General features: G+C 38.0%; 1 long non-coding RNA gene across 1 annotated transcript in view; it reads right to left on the reverse strand.

The window, feature by feature from the left end:
* The window catches only part of LOC148224425 (uncharacterized), a 55,275-nt gene extending 36,394 nt beyond the window's left edge, over positions 1-18,881 (reverse strand). Inside the window, exons 1-3 of the long non-coding RNA XR_015802894.1 lie at positions 18,583-18,881; positions 17,018-17,131; positions 16,009-16,217 (exon numbers count right to left, since the gene is read on the reverse strand). This is a non-coding gene — a long non-coding RNA (uncharacterized LOC148224425). The remainder of the gene's footprint in view (positions 1-16,008; positions 16,218-17,017; positions 17,132-18,582) is intronic.
* Between the last annotated feature and the right edge of the window lie 475 nt (positions 18,882-19,356).

The following is a 19,356-nucleotide window of genomic DNA, read 5'->3' on the forward strand; positions in this document are numbered from 1 at the left end:
AAAAAATTCCTTGAATGGGGAACCTCAGAATATCAAGTAAATGTCAGTACATGCATTAAATCATAACTAAATCAAAAGAAACTCATCAGAACTCGTGCTTGGAGATGATCTTGGCTTTGTATCCATTTTATACAGGATACTCCTTTTGTGGCTATCCAGGCTGAGCATTCATGTGTGGTCTGCTGGCTGGTACCACAGCAAAGCAAATCATCTTGCAGTGCAAGCCAAAATTAAAGACTTCTTTATCAATTGTTTGTCTTTTTTTTTTTGGCTGAGTGTTAATGGCAGCCCTGCCCTTACTTCCACAGTGTGCTGTGTGTGCAGAAGCTCCTGTGCCTTTGTGCATATGTAGTTTTGGGTGCTGCTGACCTGCCCAACATCAGCCCTTACTTTTGATGCTTTGCAAGCATGTTGGCTGGACTTGCCCATCTTCACAGCCTCTTGCCCAAGGAATGTATGGCTCCCATAGCTCAATGTTTGTGATTTTATTTGGAGCATGGCTCCCTTTTCTAGCCCATCCCTCTCTTTCTCTATGCACTGAAAGATGCAATGTTGTGATCCTTGGCCCTCAGCAGATAACTGTGTCTTTATAATTAGATATCAAAAATATTTACAGAGCTTACTGAAATCTCCTGATGTGCTGTTACATTGCATCTGCCCTTTTTCACTTTTTATACCAGCTAATTAAATTTTTTCTATTGCATCTATACCATGCAATAAATTAAATGTTGTGTAACATGTACTTAATGCTTTGCTTCCTGATAGCAATATGGTGTTGTTTGCCAAGCACTATCTAATTGCATGTGTGAAATCCAGAATTATATACCTTTTTTTATGAAGTATGAGTCTACTGAGGAAGAAGGCGTTATACAAGGTCTGTGTATCCAGTCTTCAAAGCAGCTTATTGGTAGGACTTTAACATTGTAGAAGTCTTAATCTGAGTCACTACAATCAAATACTTTAATACTTTTACCTATCCAGAGGTACAATAATAAGTTGTATTGAAAACATTGATATCGAAATGCTTTTCATAGACGAAGAGATGTATTACAGGGATGTAGAAGAGGAAATCACATTTTATCAAAAGAGTAGTGTACTGATTATGAATGTCAGAGGAGAGAGAAAAATATTTGTGAAAACATTTTTCAGTGGAAAATCAATGACTGAAAGACAGTATAAAACATCAGAGACCTGAAATCTGTCCTTCTGTTTTTACAAAAATTCAGTTTCCATGATGCAAAATCTCATGTGCTTTTAAAGCTCATGAGCTGCCATTACAAAGGAATATTCCTTTAGCTTTGGTAGCAAATCCAGGGACACATTTCCTTCAATGGCTGACATTAGGCACCCCTAAAAAATGAATACAAAGAGAGTATAATTCTTCCCGTCTTCAATAAAAATAGCACCATCTCTTTGTGAGTTATGTCAAACCTTTAGTATAACTTTCTTCTCATAGAGGCCTTGATCCATCAAGGAAATTCAGAAGGTGATGAATTCAGGAGTAGAAAGTAATCTAATATTAATGAAATTGCTCCCGTATTTTTTAAAGTTCAGAGATGGGCTAAAGTGGCACTAGAACCAAAAAACCTTCATTCAGGGGCCTATGGTACAAAGTATAAAACCAAACTATAGAATCTCTTGTAAAAATTGAGTGTGCTTAAAACTAACAAAATTGTTTCTTGACATATGCATTTGAGCTAAGTTTATGTATAGCATGCAGTGTTGACTCCTTGAATATGAATAGCACCTAGATATACTGCTTTCTATATTATTGTGTTGAGCTGTCCTCCATTAATGCTTACTGCAAAAGTATCTTATACAAGAGGATAACACAAGATCTAAATGGCACCTTCATATAAATGATGTACACCAGGAACCCCCCAGTACTTATCTTCACTGTTTTGGAAAAGGATCTTTGCTGTAATCCTTATAAAAATGCCAACAAAGACACATGTTCTCTTTTCAATACACTTCTCAACTTTTCTCACATCTGGTCTTGAACTCTTGCTACTCCAGCTAGGAAAGCATATCTGGATGAAAGAATCTCTACATCAAGGGAGAAGTTAACATTACATAGCTGTAATTGGTGCAGATGTATTTTTGATTACTAGAACAAGTGCACTAGTTTTTGCTAACACTGGGAAAGGTGTCACAGTGCAGAAGCACAGGGGCCAATCTTTTGGTTGTAATCAAATGTATAATTTTTTAGCTGTCATTATTGAATATAACTCTTCCCACAGCATATTTTCCTCTGAATCATGACTGACCTTCAAGACTGTTGATGCACCCTTTCTGCCACAAAAGTCCTTTTGTCTCAGTGTGTTTGTGTGTATGTGTCCATTCTGCCCATTTCCTCCTCATAGTGAAAAGCAACTGCTTGAGTTTTTCTTGTTTTTGTTTGAGAATCACAATTTGATCAAAAGAGATTAAATAAATCAGCAAGTGATAATACAAAGCCATTAATACAACTTTTCTGCTCAAGTGGTTTGGCATCCTTTATCTCCTGGCTTAAACTTAAACAATTACAGGCTTGTAAACTAATTACAGTGCAGAACATTATAGGATTTATGAAATTTGGCAGCTATCACTTAAAACGGGAAGGAAAAGAAGGAAGAAAAGTTCATCACTATCCGTTATGGAAATCTCCAGAAAGTTCCTCAGAACTGAAATAATAGTGTACTGGTAAAGCTCTTAGCATCTTGACTTCTAATTTGTATATTTTTGTTAATTTTTCATGCTTCATAAGCAAGCATATGGAAAACACTGTGCAAATCTTATGCCAGCAAAATGTCTTCCATACTATTTAATTTACAGCACCAATGCCTTAATTATATTAACTAATACAGAGCCTGTAAATAGGGTGACAGTTGTCTCATGAAAACCCTGCTGTAGATTCCATCCTTTGCCAGAAAGATCTCTCGTTCTTATTGCTGAAACAGGTCATGATTGGGAAAAACATGGGGATGACTAGTGGGTAGGACTGGAAGAAGTGAAGGTGGCACCAGTGATGTGGACAGTGGGATCGAGTGCAGCCTCAGCAAATTTGCTGACAACACCATGCTCTGTGAGGCAGTTGACATTTTGGAGGGAAGGGATGCCATCCAGAGAGATTCTGACATGCTTGACTGGTGGGTCTGTGTGAACCTCATGAAGTTCAACAATGTGAAATCCAAGGTCCTGCACCTGAGTTGTGACAATCCCAGACACACCTGCATGTTGCACGGAGAAGTGACTGAGTGCCACACTGTGGAGATGTACTTTGGGGTGATGGTTGTAGAAAAACTCAATGTGAGCTGGCAGTGTGCACTCACAGCCCAGAAAACCAATGGAGTCCTGGGCTGCATCAAAAGGAATGCGGCCAGTAGGGTTAGGGAGATGATTGTCCCACTCTGCTCTTGTGAGATCCATCTGGAGTACCATGCACAGTTCTGGTGCTCCACGGATAAGAAGAACATGGAACTGTTGGAGCAGTCCAGAGAAGGCCTTGAAGTTAACAAGAGGACTGGAACACCTACCCTAGGAATAGAGGCTGAGAAGGTTGGAGCTGTTCAACCTGAAGAGGAGAAGGTTGTGTGGAGATGTCACGGCAACCTTCCAGTATCTGAAGGGGCCAACGGGGAAGCTGGAGAAGGACTCTGCATCAGGAACTGTTGTGATAGGACAAGGAGGAATGAGTACAAACTGAAAGAGGGGAAATTTAGGTTTCCTATAAGGAAGAAATTCTTAACTATTACCTATTAGGAAGAAATTCTTACCTATTAGGAAGAAGTTCTTAACTGAACCCCAGGGAGATTGGGGCTGCCCCAACATTGGCATAGTTCAAAGCAAGGTAAGGCCCAAAGCAATATGGTCTATTGGGAGGTATTCCTGTCCAGGGCAGTGGAAGGTGAGTCTAGATGGTCATAATGTCTATTCCAACATAGAATTGTTCAACATTCTATGATTCAAGGCTCAGCTTTAAGCTGCTTTTATTATTCCAGTTGGGGCTATATGCTGTGTAGGCACTATGTATTGCCATGTGTACACTGGTTGTGCCAGAATTGAGAGGTGGGAGTCAACAGGATGACAGCTAATTCAGGGAAAACATGGGATGGCATGACTCAGGTTCAGCCTCACAGACTCTCCATTGCTATCAGTCTTTTGAAGCTAAAATTGCCCATCATTGTTTGAAGCTATCCAGTCATCCATTCTGTTCTTTCTAATCAGCAAACTCCTAGGCGTTAGTCTCACTTTTTTCTCCCTCTATGATTAATTAAGTTATCATCTTCTCTAAATATTTATTCCCTTTTCAGGAAAAAAAAATAGAAATATTGATGGCATTTTTTTAGTGGAACCTTAAGATTTGATCAATGTCCACAAATTATATAAGAATACTGTAGGCAAAGCAACAATTTGGAATTGACTTTATTTTTCTCCCTACATCCATCTCATTCCTCCATGGAGCAAATCCAAAAATATAAACAAAAATCTAGGATGAGGTGAATGAAAAAATCAACCATGCTTTTAAAAACACACCTGCAACCTGGTGACCAGCAATGAAACTGATTCAATACAGACACTCCAGTACTTTCCTGTGGGACAAAATGCCTTGAATTCTTGCTGTGATGTACACACACATGCAGACACACGTGTACACATTAGTATACACATCCCTACAGACACACATGCTTACAGATGTACATAATGTTTGCTTTGCTAAAGAGCCACTACAGTTAAGTAAAGTGATTCATGATTGAGTAGCATAATCTTAATTTGGCTAGATTTAATCTGTTTAATTAAGGTTAGCTCAAGTGAAGGGAGGCTTGCCTGTGTTTCAGCATGGCATGCACTCCAGCATGTGCCATAGGAAACCACAGACTTTCAGTGGGAATTTATGTTGTTTGGAGTGAAATGTGTTCCACCATGTATTGAATACTACTACATGTGCAAACTAAACTGAAGGCAGCATGAGTAAAATTATCCATGTGACTTTGTATCCACACTGCTGTTCTATATATTCTGATATCATCCATGAGGGTATTATGGGGCTGAGTGGATCTAAAGTCTTATAAAATACCATGTATTTGTTAAAAGATATTTGCCAGATATTTGTTAGAAGGACAGTAATGTGTTCTTTTAGTGCTGAGGTTTACATTAAATAATATAGACTCACCAAAAACGTAGGGAGTGTCTGCATACACCGAGAAGTCCATGTTCACTGAAGACTACTCATGAGTCTGTTTTGTTAACAATTATTGTTGTGGTCTGCCTTACACTCTGCATTTCATACTGATCATGGAGTACTGCTGAGGTATAATAGATCAATTTGTCAAGTCAAACTCAAAACTTCTTCCAGAATGTCCAAACCAGACTTAGGTGAAACATCAAATTAAAGCACGATGCTAGTGGATCTCCTTTCTTTGCCACTCCAGCACAGAGCCTTTATACTGGCCTACTGGTAGGGAAGATGGGAATTGATGGGGCAGGGGATGTGCCAGATACCTTTTCTGCTCTTGAAAAAAAAGTATCCTGTCCTCCCTAGTAAATGCTGGATCCAAATTATTCTGGTCTAGATGGTCGAAGTTATAATCTTAACTTGACACATGACAAACACACTGAAACACAGATTGCTGGAGCTAAAAATAGACACCTGGGAATCTGGAAAAAAGAAAAAAAAACAAAGAGAGAGAACTAGACATGTGCTAGTGGTTTTAAGACAAATGCTAATAAAAGAAACAGAAACGTGATGATTGCTTCTCCTGGAGGATTGCAGAAATCAATCCCAAGCCTCAAAAAAGGTGCAAAATGTTTAGGAAGGAGGATGAAATAGATGATATGTGACATGACAGAATTTTTAGCAAATGTAAAACTTGAAAGAGCTGAAACCCTCACAAGGCGATATCCAGCTTTCTCTCAGTTTACACTGCTTTTACCATTTACCATTTTACCATTCCTTCTTTTGTGCAACAGGAATTGGGTCCTTTTACATAGCTTACTTCAAACTTGATGCCAAGGGTAGGGCATTTTATGACACGGAGGCCTGTCATGCAAGAGAACCTGGGTAATGGCCAAGTGTGTGGCAGCTGGAGAGAGTCACAATGACTTGGAGTAAGGGTTTGCTCTCAACCTCTTGCCACACAATGTGTTTGATCAGCTAGGACAGTACTTTAGGAGATCTCTGTGCTTGCAACTGAAGCATGTGCAGCAGAGGAGCTCCCTCCATTGTTTCCTGAAGATTGACAGGGACAGGTGCATGGAGTTACTTTTGTTTCTCAGTTATATTTTGATGTATCCTGTGTGAGGTAAATTAAAATTAGTTATCATATAGAGGTGAATGACCTATCCTCCCTCCCCACCCCTCCCCCCCCCCCCCCCCCATAAAACTTCGTATCTATAATATCTTCATGCAGGAGAGAAAATGACTAAAATTTTCAAGGCAAGGGAGTATGATTAAGCTTCTTAAAACATACCCAGGCCCATTAATAGGAAGTGCTGGTGAATACACCCAGTATCTGTTAACTTCACAGAAAGTAAAGCTGAGGATTGGCTTTATTTAAAAAAATATATCATTTATCATTTCAGGTAGCCTAGTCAGACGCAGCTTGTGGCTGCAGGTTTCATGGCTCTTAATAATCTGTTGCAGGAAAAAGGGCAAAAGAACAGGAAGCAAATAAAGGTGCAGAAGAAAAGGGAGAGAGATATGAAGGGATTGGACAAGAGTGAAAAGCATGCAAAAAAAGGGAAATTGCAGGATGGAGACCATGAATGGAGAAGAGAAGGAAGAAAGATAAGAGCATAAGCACAGATGATTAAAGAAAAGCTGGCGCAAAATGGATGGGCTGCAAGAAATACAAGAGAAAGAAATGACTGGAGAAAACCCACCCAGGGACTCTTTCCAGCCATGGACAACACAAAGCCCTGACCCAAGGGGAAACAATTTTGAATCTGGCTGGGAGTCAGTTAGAACTGTGGGCCTCTGCATGGGATTTTGAGGAAGGGACCTTGCCGATTTTCCTGAAAAGTGGGTCGCCATGGATTTTAAATGTGGAAGAGCATATATGAAAAGGCATTTTTTATCCCTGTCAGAAGACAAAAATTGGAAGAGGACTTGAAATGTACCATTCTGTATGAGGTGTCAGATAGCAGACAGACAGAGAACAATTAAGACTGCACAAGGCTCTCCATCAGCACCGTACAATGGGAATAGGATTTTCTTTTTCCCCGGATGTCAGCCCAGCCACTCAGGCGAGACGAAGAGAATTTCTTCCACTTAAGAAATCCTTTGTTCAGGAAAGAGCTGTTCAGGCCTCTGTTCTCTCCCCAGCCAAATTGTATGTTGTTTTCACGAGAAGACCTGACTTTCTGAGGGGCATTGGTAACCAAACTGCTTCTGGACAAAGTGCAAAGTGCAGCAAGTCCAGAGTATCCTTGGAGTCTGACAGGAAGGCTAAAGAATGAACGGAAACATTTTCAAATGCAAAATGGTTGCTATTTATTCTTGTAAAATTTGCCATAGTGATTTTTGTCCTGTGAACCTTGCAAGTGCAGAACTCATGTTTCTTTTCTGCAGGGTGGATGCTTGGTCCTGTTTGTATTTTTGTTGAATTGTGGTGACTGTATTCTCAGTACAAGAAAAATGCCTGTAAATCTGTAGAAAACCTGTCTACATTCTTGTGGAAGTGTAGATTATTCCTATGAAAGCTATTTAACTTGACCATGAATATCCAGCATCTGTACTAATTTAGTTGCATCTTCCCTTTTCTCCTGGTGTGCAATACTGCATATTAAAAAAAAACAAAACCGAAAAACCTGTTCAACAAAGAAGGGAATGAGACATCCCCACTTCCAGAATTTATTTAGCTTTTTTACACTGAGATTAAAATCGCTGGATTCAGCAGAATCACTTGTCTGATTTTTTTTGCCTTGTGCCATGAATGCATATGTGCACATACCTGCAAAAATGCTGGAATGTACATGCACACACACACAGATGGAAACTTGGAATACAGATTTTATCACCCAACTAATGACAGCTTTATGTATAAAACATTTAAAGACTCATAAAATTATTACCACAAATGTGTGACTTCCCAGCTTGTGTACATTACTTGAAATTTCTTCTTCATAAGGGTAAAATAAATCCTCAGTATAGTTTTGAATGCAGAGGTGCTGCAATCAACTATCTTTTCATTTTACTTTTGATTCACTCTGGCTATGTATAGTGCCAGTATTTATATGTAGTGCCCTGTTGGCTCTCACAGACCAGACTAGGAGTCTCACAATTGGGTTTGATACTAGATCCTACTCAGTGGAAGGAGAGAAGCCTGTGTGTCATCATTTCATGAAACCATGTAACTAAAATGGACATTTAGGTCTTTATATTATAGTATAAGCACAGAAATGCTTGGGAGTCCATTCTGTCAGTAGTATCTCCCTTATTGGGTTACCGATTACTGGTAACACACTTCACACAAATCTACATCTTAAGATCGCTTGGAAATTTCACCTCTTGCATACAGTGACTGTTCACTTGTTAATGGGTGTTTCTCACCAGGATCTCATTACAGCTGTGCCCCATTTTCTGCCCTCCTGTCCAGTTCATTTTCAAGTGTAGTGTTATATGCTGGTTCAAATTTGTGTGCTTTTAAAGGGTTTGGTTTGTTGATACCCAAAGAAAAAACCTCTCCATGTGTGAGCAGAAGCTGAGATCAGCTGAAGGGGATGAAAACTGTAACAGGCTTCCCTAACTGCCCCATCAGAATGTGGGCTGCCTGGCTGATAGGTCATAGAGAAAATTTTGGTCACAGAGCAAACTTTTCCCCCTTTTTTTGAGGGGAAAAGAAAGAATGGGCATTACTGATTGATAAGGGGGCTGTGAATGCTTGGTGGGTGGAAGTGGAAGTTATTTCAGTTTTTTTGATATTATCTCTGATTTAGTGCTTCATTTCTGAGTGTGTATTCAAGCATCACATGACTGCATTCATAAATACATCAAGAGGATTCTAGAAAAAATTAGCAATTAGGCAATTACAACAGAACAGAACTTGTGTCTGCAAATGCTTTTTGCTGCACATATTTGACATTCTTTTCCTGGCACCCTATGCTTTGTAGTCTGGATGTCTTTACACATCCTGAATCTGCCTCTTTCTAATCCTTCCTTATTTTCAACAGTTTATTACAAATAAAGTTGTGTATTGCAACAGGAAAAAACCCTCACATTCTGGATTGCCTTATTTTTTCTTAACCAGACTACTTTTCCCATTGCACCTTATTATGAAAAAACTGCAAAACGCACATAGGGCAGGATCAAAAGTTCAGGTTTTAGAAGAATATGTATTACCATAATTTTTCATCGACAGTTAGGAATTAATGCTAGATTAAAAACAACCCAAAAGAACACAGCTGAAAAAGGAGAAGAAAAGACAGAAAAGAATATCAAGTGTTTTGTATTCTCTCAGTTATCCTGCTACCACATTTGTACTGCATATTTACTAACGCCAGAGCCGCACTACCCAGTGCTTCTCATTTTAAAACAATCATTTATGGGTGTTAAAGTATGCCTGTGAAAGCAGAAGTGTACTATGTCAATCAAAGCTAATCACTGGTACAGGCAAAGTGCTTTTGTTGGCCTCCATGCTCTAAGCCGCACTTCCACATCTGTGTTTGAAGAGATTAGAGAGGTGCTTCATACAAGAACTGTACTAGTTAAAGCTGATCGACAGTGTTTGGAATAAATCATGAAAAAGTTGAGTGCCAGAAAGAAAAGGCATGGTGAGTGAGTTTGAAATGGACTAGGACTAAATCTGACTCCTTCCCATCCTTCCCACCCTTTGTCTCCCAGACGTACACGAAAAAACATCTACATACTTGTTCTTCTGAGGGCAATAGTGGTTATCCTCCTTTGCCACTAAGGTGCAGCTGCACAGCCAAATTTACCCGAGCTTGTTTTTGCTGAGGTACATACTGTTTATTGGCAGAGGCATTGATATAATATTTGATGTGTTTATAAAAGTCAGGACTGGCAAGGGATGGGGAAATGGGTGTTAAAGAAGAGGAGCTGTTGCAAACTGCCATGGCTTGGAGTTCTGCAGCTCCCCCCACCTCCATTTCCAGCAGCACTCTTGCCTCATGAATGCCATACACTTTCAAATAAATTATGAGTGACAAGTATTTGAACCAATAAAGAGGGCACCATATTTTATATGCAGTAAATTTAATTCCAGATTGTGTTTCACCTCAGCAGTATGACATGTTTATTGCCGCTGAAAGATGAAAGCACCAGGACTTAGAGACAAGCGTCAGCAGTTCTACTGGGCACCCGCAAAATGAAGATTTGACAGACTGGTGGCTGAGCCCGTGAAATGAAATGCCAGATCAAATTTTACCCAAAAGGGGTCAGATGTACTGTCATGCCCCCAGACTCTCAATACCAACTGAATAAATGACTCTGGTTCAACAAGCTGCTGAGGAAGGTGGCGTGCAATCCATAATTCACTGCTAGAGGGCTATGATGCCTTTCAAAACGCACTGATGATTGGTAGTGCCAGAGCTGGCTTTGAGGATATAATGCAATGAAGTTACTCTGTTGGTGCTGAGAGGTTTTGAAAAGTGCTGTTAACCAACTTCCAAAATTTGTTGTTTGGTCTGCCTTTGTCCCACAGTTGGCTCTGCAACTGCCTGCATTAACAGAGAAAATCAAAGAATAAGCCTCTAAGTTTGCTTAATAAGATCTGCCTGTGTTTGGGACATTTATTTCTATTGGGGTGGCCCAAATCCAAGGAAAAATCTTTTGACAATAAGGTGTAAAATGATGTTTGTGTCTCATGACTTTAGAGGCTGAAAATAATAGAGAAGCATCATGTTTGTTCATTCCTAGCCAAGCTTTGCCACCTTTCGTAATGTGCAGCAGCACTAACTCATGTGAGTTATCCCACTGGGACTTCATAGAAACTATTTGTTTGAGGGTTACTTAACATAAGTAAAGCTGGCAGAATTGGATCTGATATTTGCATATAACAAACTATATTAAGGGCAACTTGTATGCAGATTTAATTGCACGGTGCAGGAAAGACTTTTGGAGAATCTTTTGGTTTCAGTGAGACATGTTCACTTTAGACATACTGATCAGCAAAACAGTCTCTACTGACTCTTAAAAAAGTTCCAGATCAAATACCATTCATTGCCAATGGCCACAAACACTAAAACATTTCTATCAGTGATGCCACCAGCCACAGTGCTTCCAAGATTCAGATAACAGCAGAGTGTCAAATCTGTGGGTCAGTAAGCTGAACCTGTTGCTTCTCAAATCCATCCTGTATCTGCTGGTAAGACAAGACGTATTTCAAACTGCTGCTGCTTAGAAGTAGTTATAATGTTTTTTATTCCCATAACAGAAGATGGCTGTTCCAGATGTTTACCTCATTCCTAGTTATAAATCCCCTAGTTTCCAGACTGAAGCTAGTCACAGGCAGTTTATACCTATTTGTTCTTGTGTCAATCTTTTCAAAATAGCTTTAAACCTTTGTAAATAGCTTTTCACTCTCCAAGATATTTTCCAGCATGATGTGTATATAGCCAGTTATCTGGGCTTTGTTTTGCTGTTTACTGAGATCTTAGATTTTTTTCTAATATGACAGATCCTGAGGAGCCTATCATATCATAGTGTTTTCCTGTCACTACTCCAAATATACTAGCAATTGTATACAGATTGAAATTGGAGTAAAAATGAACAGAAGTTGAGTAGATCTTTGAAAAATATCCCAGGTAAGGAATATAAAAATAAATAAGGGTTTGAGCCTCTGTCAGAAACATATTGCTTCATCATCCTAATTTTGCACCTACCCTTCTCATGACAATCCCATGCAGTACCTTGTACACAGTGTATGGGTGCCACCAGCACTTGGAAGAGCACCATTTCTGACATGTTTTCATGTCAGAAAAGGAACATCTTTCTAGTTTCCAACTGGGTGAACTCCCAGAGGTTATTTGATGTTTCTGATATTTATTTAAAGTAACTGTCTGTCTTTTCTGTAGATATTCCAGGGTGATGTGGGGTGCTCATTCCAAATATCCCCATCTACCATCCCGTGCTGGTCCTGTGCACCCATATAAAAGACTCTGGAGAAATATTGATAGGATTTTGGTTGTCCCAGACACTTAACATAAGTGATTAGACCCAGAGGACCCCATGGGGCTCCAGGGTACACATACATAGCTGAGCCTCAGCAGAATGTTGGCAGCCTTAAAGAGACGAGTGCCAAGTGAGGAACTTGGCACAAGTGCTGCTAAGTCTGATCACCCTCCAAGTCCATTTCTCAAACCAATCAAAGCCAAAGAGTTTAAATGACACATTTGAAAATAAAGAAGCAGGTGTGATTTCCCCATCACTCCAGTAAGGTCTCTTGCTACTGTTCTGCATTTAGGTCTGTCTGTCTTCAAGTCACTTGGTGCTTGCTCAAGCCTGCCTTCATCATCAGGTTGCCTGATCTCCTCATCCCTGTTCTAACTGGCAGGGGGATGAAAATCTCTGCAGGGGCCCTGCAGAGTCTCAGCAGTACTTCACATCATCTCCAGAAGCTGGAGTCCTTCAGTGGATAGTACAGAGCTTAAGGCAGGGTTAAGGCAGGAACATAATTTTGCATAAACAGGGTAATGTGCTCTAAGGAATTTCAGGCACTGCAGCCTCCATTTGAGGAGGGCATATTTCTGCATTTCTTGAGGATCAGTTTAACTTCTGCTAGTCTTAGACTTGTCTTTTAAATGATCCCAGGGTTTGACTCTTAAAGAATTATAATTTTGAATAAACAATATTGGTTTTATTAGTTTATAGTTTGTTAAACCAAATTTTATTTTAATCCAGCTGTAATAAAGTTAATGAACTACAATAATTGCTACAATAAATCCCATGCAGTGCATTGCACCTAGAGTACAAATACCACTAGGCCTTGGGCAGTGCTAACAATTCCAAAAAACACTTCAGCATCTTTCCTCAAAGAAAATAAAGCTAAAAAAAATCAAATTTGTTTAGAAATATAAGAGATGACATTTTATTTACATATATTACATTATGTCAAGACCTTGTGTTAATCAAGGTACAAACTTTGTGACAATGGCTCAGCAAGTCCTGATCTGGGCAAGTGCCAGGCCTATGAAACAATCATCTATAGTCATGGCTTATTGTATGCTTCATGTATATAGATATATGTACATATACACACGTACACATATAGATGTGCATTTAGCTGCACCAACCAATGACATTGCTCATGCTCTTTTCTATGGGAACTATAACATAGGGAGCAAACTGGACTAATGTTTTCTCTTCTTCAACTTTTATGATTTTATAGTTTTCAATATGTAGATATTGTAGAAGCAATACTTCATTGAATGTCACCCAAAATCTCTTAAACTAAAAGCCTGAGGAAAAAAAAAAGCCAAATATTGATCCAACTCCTTATGCAACACTGTACTAGAGGCTTTGGATTTTTTTTTTTCCATTTGATGGTTAGGGCATTATAGAAGCTTTTCTCCAGAAAATCTAAAGGTTTTACTCTGAAGGACTTTATGTAGCAGAATTCCCAATGAGAACAGCAAGAATAGGCGTGAAAAATATATTAATACAGACAAACTCTGTGTTTTGCTTTGACATCAGTAGCAAAATCTTTTTTTTAATAGAATCAAAGCAGATATTATTACTAGTAAAATAAACAAATTTTTTTTTCATAAAAAGAAGATCTAGCAAAGAGAACTGATATGCACAGGGTTTTAAAAATTTTTATATATGGGCAGTTGTTTCTACCTGATTAGATTCTTTATCTATATTTGGTTTTTATTCATCATTTTGGGAAATGGCTGTAAGCTGATGGAGGGTAAGTTTAGGTTAGATATTATGAAGAAATTCTCTCCTGTGAGGGCAGTGAGGCACTGGAACAATTACCCAGGGGTGTTATGGACTCCCCGTCCTTGGGGATGTTCAAGGCCAGACTTGATGGGGCCCTGAGCACTCTGGTCTAGTGTAAGGTTCCCTGTCCATGGCAGGGGCAATGGAGCTAGATGATCTTTAAGGACCATTCCAGCCCTAACCATCCAATGATTCTATGATGATTCTATGAGCTGTTTGGATTTTTTTAAATATTGAGAAATATTAACTGACATTCCAATAATAATAACATGTTAATACTAAACGTTTACAGATTAATATTGGAAAATATTAATCCTGAGATGTACCCACCAGAAGACAGAAATCCTTTTATCTGATGTAGATCAAGTTGGAATTTTTTTCTTACAATAAATTTCCAACTTACTTTTATTCACATTGTAAGAAAAAACATACTGAAAATAAATGATTTCTGTTCTTTTAATTGTTTTGAGCCATTTGTTAAGTTGATTAAGGCTCCTGAAGTCCTCTAGATGAACAGATCTTACTGGTTTATTCAAATAAAACCTTCCTTTGAACTCCTTTTCCATAAATAAGAAACCTCTGAAATTTAGCTTTTACTCATTCTGTATTTCAAGTACCTCTAAAAGACAGAATTATATTTTTATAGATATGACTGAATTTTCTGTGTGACCTGTGCTGGTAATAAATCATAATTTCTTAACAACTAATTGCTAATAAATAAAACATATGTAAGTACTTAATTTTAAGCCTGTTCATAGATCAAATATCGACAAGGCTATCTAGATATCTTAGACTATGTTATCATTTGCAGAATTGGACTCTAACACTTGTTATAGCCTAGATCAATTCACTCCAGGGATTAATAGAGCATCTTACTCTGCCAGACCCTCAACTAAGAATAAGCTGAAATAGGTTCAGCCCCACATGATCTTGATGAATAGTTCAGACTGTATAAAGTTTATGTTATTTTAATATACATCAGCCTTTGGGGAGGGAAAGGTATTGAAGTAGAGCATGAAGAAAATGGATTCAGTGTCTACTCAGACAGACTTTCTTTGTCAATTTGGGTAAGTCCCTCGATTTTTCAGTGCCTCAGTTCTCCCTCCATAAACTGAGGAATTAATATTAGCTCTTTTATCTGCCTTGTCTATTCATACAGAAGACCCCTTGGAGCAAGGATTGCCTCTTGCTATATGTATTGCATTATTGAAGTGACATTGCATCCCTTCCCTTCATTTCTCTTTATGTTCATCTCAGTTAGCCTTCAAGGTTCTAAAAGTATGCACTATTTTATTAATTTTTGTAAAGTGGTTAGTCCAATATAAATGAGAAATGATAAAAAATAAAAGCAAGTAATAAATCATATTTAGCCATGAAAATACTTTATGACTGCAATTGATGGTAATTTCAACATTTCCCCAGTCCCCCTCTGTAAAATTATCTCAATTTAAACTCTTCTGACAAACATTCTTTCTTCATTCTAAGCTCTATTTCAGATAATATTTGCTCAATAACTTCAGCTAATAAAAGTACTTTGATCAGAGCACTTATTTTTTAAACCATTTAAATTGTACTCATTCTTTTTGCATGCCAGATCCTCATCTGGAGTAAATAAAAATAGTTTCAAAGTCATTCTGTCGAAGTGTGAAGCTCTGAAGAGCAATATTGACCTGCAGGTACTGATTTATGCTGCTCAGATGTCCTGTCTTACTTTACACCGTGTAAATATTTTGGCCCAATCCCTCACTGTTATCATATGAGCAGAGCACAACACTATCTTTTCCTCCAGTTTCAAAAGGATTTATCTCCTAAAAAACCCTCTCTGCTCTTTGTCCTTTTAAACTTTTATTTTCTTACATTCTTAGAAGTTTCAGTTTAGTTTGAATATTTGCTTTGTTAATTGATCAATTGCCATTTTGAGAGAGATCTCCCCCATTAAAATATTGTTTGTCTAGAACCTGATGCTACATCGACATCTCAATTTTTGCCTAAATCTATCAGAAAAGAATGCATCAAATCTTTGTGTGTGTTAACCTAGGTGTTAAGGAATGTGCAGGTGACATACAGCGACTGAGAATATCTTTATTTTCAAATATCCCTTCTATGATAACACACAAACAAAATCTTACCTGTCTGCATTGCCTCTGAGTGGCTTTACAAGATTAGGAAATATCAGGATGTATTTTCTCTCCATCAAGAGTGCAGTCACACCCTTTGAATTGTGTAAGTGGCACAGAGGAGGGCTCTGATCCCAGGCACTGTAGCTGGAGTTGCTGATGAGGAGACCTTCTTCCCAGGAAGATCCATCAACCCACGCAGGCTGCCGGTGCTCAGGGCTCTGGGGATCGAGACAGAGATACTTGTCTATCTTGTTGTATTGAAAACTTCCAAATCTCACAAATAGTTAAGGAAGAATAGTAGCTGTAGGCAATGATAAGTGGCCACACGGAACACAACCTGGAAGAATAATCCTGAGTTTCTTGTGAAGGAACTTTAAAAGGAAAAAAATCATTATTCCTAACCCATCTTTGAATTTAAATTGCACACTTAAGCAAACTTTGAACTGTACCACACAATAAGCATAACAAGTAAACCTATGCTTTTAATAGTTAATCATCTGATGCATGACAAGTATCATTTTGAATTCTGTGTGAACTGATTCACAAAAATCATTCAATAAATTAATGTAGTTTTGCAATATTATCAGCAAAATAGGCAAGCAGCCAAATGTCTAATGACAAATTGAAGGGTTTTGAGATGTGTCTGTCTCTATGCAATATTGAAATTGTTTTCAAAACAGAAGCACCCTGGAAAAAATTGAGCAACACCACGTGAACCATAGCACTATTATGAAAATTCAATAAATAAATAATGTGACTTATATGCAAATAAATTTATCCATCCTTCAACTTTGCCATTAAAAAAATTTTTAGTGGCCCACTTTGACTCCCAGTGAAATAAATGGCAATATTTCCTTTGGCTCTTAGAGAAATGGATTTTCTTCTGTACCCAGCATTTATTCAGATCTGGTGTACTCTTTATGCAATATAAATACAGCATTTGAAAAGCCTAAAGAGGAGCCACTGTGAGGAGAGGGTAGCAATCTGTCAAAGCAGTGGTTATTGTCTGGAGCATTACCTGTCTTGCAGGTGCTATTCCCCGTCATTTATCTTCCAGCCCCGATCTGATGGATTGGGGATTATTGCTCTTTTGGCAATCAGATCCTGAACATGTCTCCTATTTAACTCTGGGCTGTAAAAAAGGGAAAATTAAAAACCATTATGAGACCTCCATATAATTAATCTTCAGATGGCTTGAAGCTCAAGCATGTAATGTCCTCAGTATACTGTCTACTATAACAAGTAACAGGAGGGAAAAAAAGACAACATATCGATACACTTTATCCAAGAGAAGAAATTCCAGTTGTAGCATTAAATATAAATACAATAGTCTGTTGGCATAATGTAGTAAGGTTCCTGTACTATTAAAGGCTTTGTTCTAAAGCATATCTGTGTACACAATGAGATGATGAACACAGTGCATCACATAGCTAAATTTAATATATGCAGGGGTATGATGTTTGCAATGCATGCATTTCAGCAGGTCCCATTAGTGCGCCTTTCCCCTCCAGTGAAAACAGAATGAACCACAGCCCCTTCTGGTTTGCATAAAGCAAACAAAATTAGATTTGCTTTGCTGAATTGAAACCCGCTTGGGATTGTGAGCCTCTCTCGGGGACAAATTACTTCAAACAATCCCTTTGTACCATAACAAAATCAAAAAATTCAGGCCAATCAACATGGCTCAAAACCCTTAACACAAGAATTAATAATACAACCTAGTCTATTTTTATTGCTTCTGAGCTACAGATCCTTGTTTTAATATAATTACACTTATTTGTGGTCCACATGTTAAATAAGCTTGCATATGTTAACTAATGTGACATAAAACAACTTTTGTAATTTCACTATTGCTACCAGTTTTGTTCCCCCTAGAGTAACATCCCTAACATAGGACAAGCTAAAATTTAATTGTATTAAATTAAATAGATTTTTTTGGCCTATATAGATATAATAATAGACATTTCTGAAGTTAAGTAGGTAAAAATATTTCATTTAAGTTCCACTTTAAGTCATATTTCCTGATGAATTTCCAAATCTAACCCTTCTTTCAAAGAAATTACTTGCTGTCTGCAGCGGAGAAAGCTCATTTAAGGTGGCATGGGGTTTTTTACCACTTATTAACATAATACCTTCACTCTCAGTGGTGTTATTGCAGGTCACGAGCACAATAACTTGCATGCCACATTTAACTCCAAACTAAACTGATTTTAACAATATTTCCTGGCCTTTTTTTTTTTTTTTTTTTTTAGATTACAATATTTTGAGCATTGTGCCTACTTAAGCTGAAACACACTGTAAAGGAAGGCAGAGTTTATTTGCTTTCTTCATCAGACACACCCCAAACGAACCATGAGGAAGTATGTTTGTCAATTCTATTTTCATCAATATTTTATACATTGCTCCAGACAGTATTATTTCTTAGCATTTTTCAAACTCCAGCCTTGGTGTTGCACAATATTATTTTAAATACAACAAAATAATGGCAAACATAACCAGCTCTGATTTTCCATCCTAACGTAATACAAGATTATGGACAAAAAAGCAGGAGGTCACTTTTATTACTTTCTAATAAGACTTTACCTTATATGAGGCTATAAGCAATATATCAAGATGTCACTTTGTGCCTCCTAATATGACATAGTGGTGATGGAAGGAACCAAGGAGTTAGCAGAATTTTCTGAAGTATTCTCCCCAGAAGCATGTTTCTGCAATGCACAGTCTCAAGCACTTGGGAAGGAAAACGCTGACATAGGGCAGAATTATACCCTGACTCATAGTCCATGTAACCCAACTGATGGATGCATAACGTATCAATCAAGACAGTTCTGCTCCTGGAATACATATTTTCTTCACAGAAAACAAAACCAACCTTTTTCCAATTTAACCTGAAAAATTAAATCTGGAGATACACAGAAGGAGTAGCAGGTTCAGGAAAGTAAAAAGTGCATTTTTGTTATAGCCACAGGAATGTCAGAATTAACATTTGCGTTTTAAATGGTATCAAAAAATTAAGAAAAAAAACAACACAGAGCACCTTAACTATGTCTCGTAGTATCAATGTGCATGCAGATATGACTATCAGATAATCCACTTCTAATCTCAGTAAAACTGACAGTGATTCCTAAAGATGGCTTTGCATATTCTGTTTTTTCTCTCTCTTGTTGCAGGAAGATGGACTTAGCTGGACTGCATGCCCCTGATTAAGTCTTTTTTGCTACTTCAAATTCCTAAGGACTATAATCAACTCATTAGTACCTATTTTCCTCGAGCTTTTAATAGTTATTTTATTTGCAGCTCATATCATGCCTTATCTTGCTCCAGATAGATATGAAGTTTTACAATAATATCTAAATA

This window comes from Sturnus vulgaris, chromosome 3, assembly GCF_052056855.1.
Source record: "Sturnus vulgaris isolate bStuVul1 chromosome 3, bStuVul1.hap1, whole genome shotgun sequence".
NCBI classification, from domain to species: domain Eukaryota; kingdom Metazoa; phylum Chordata; class Aves; order Passeriformes; family Sturnidae; genus Sturnus; species Sturnus vulgaris.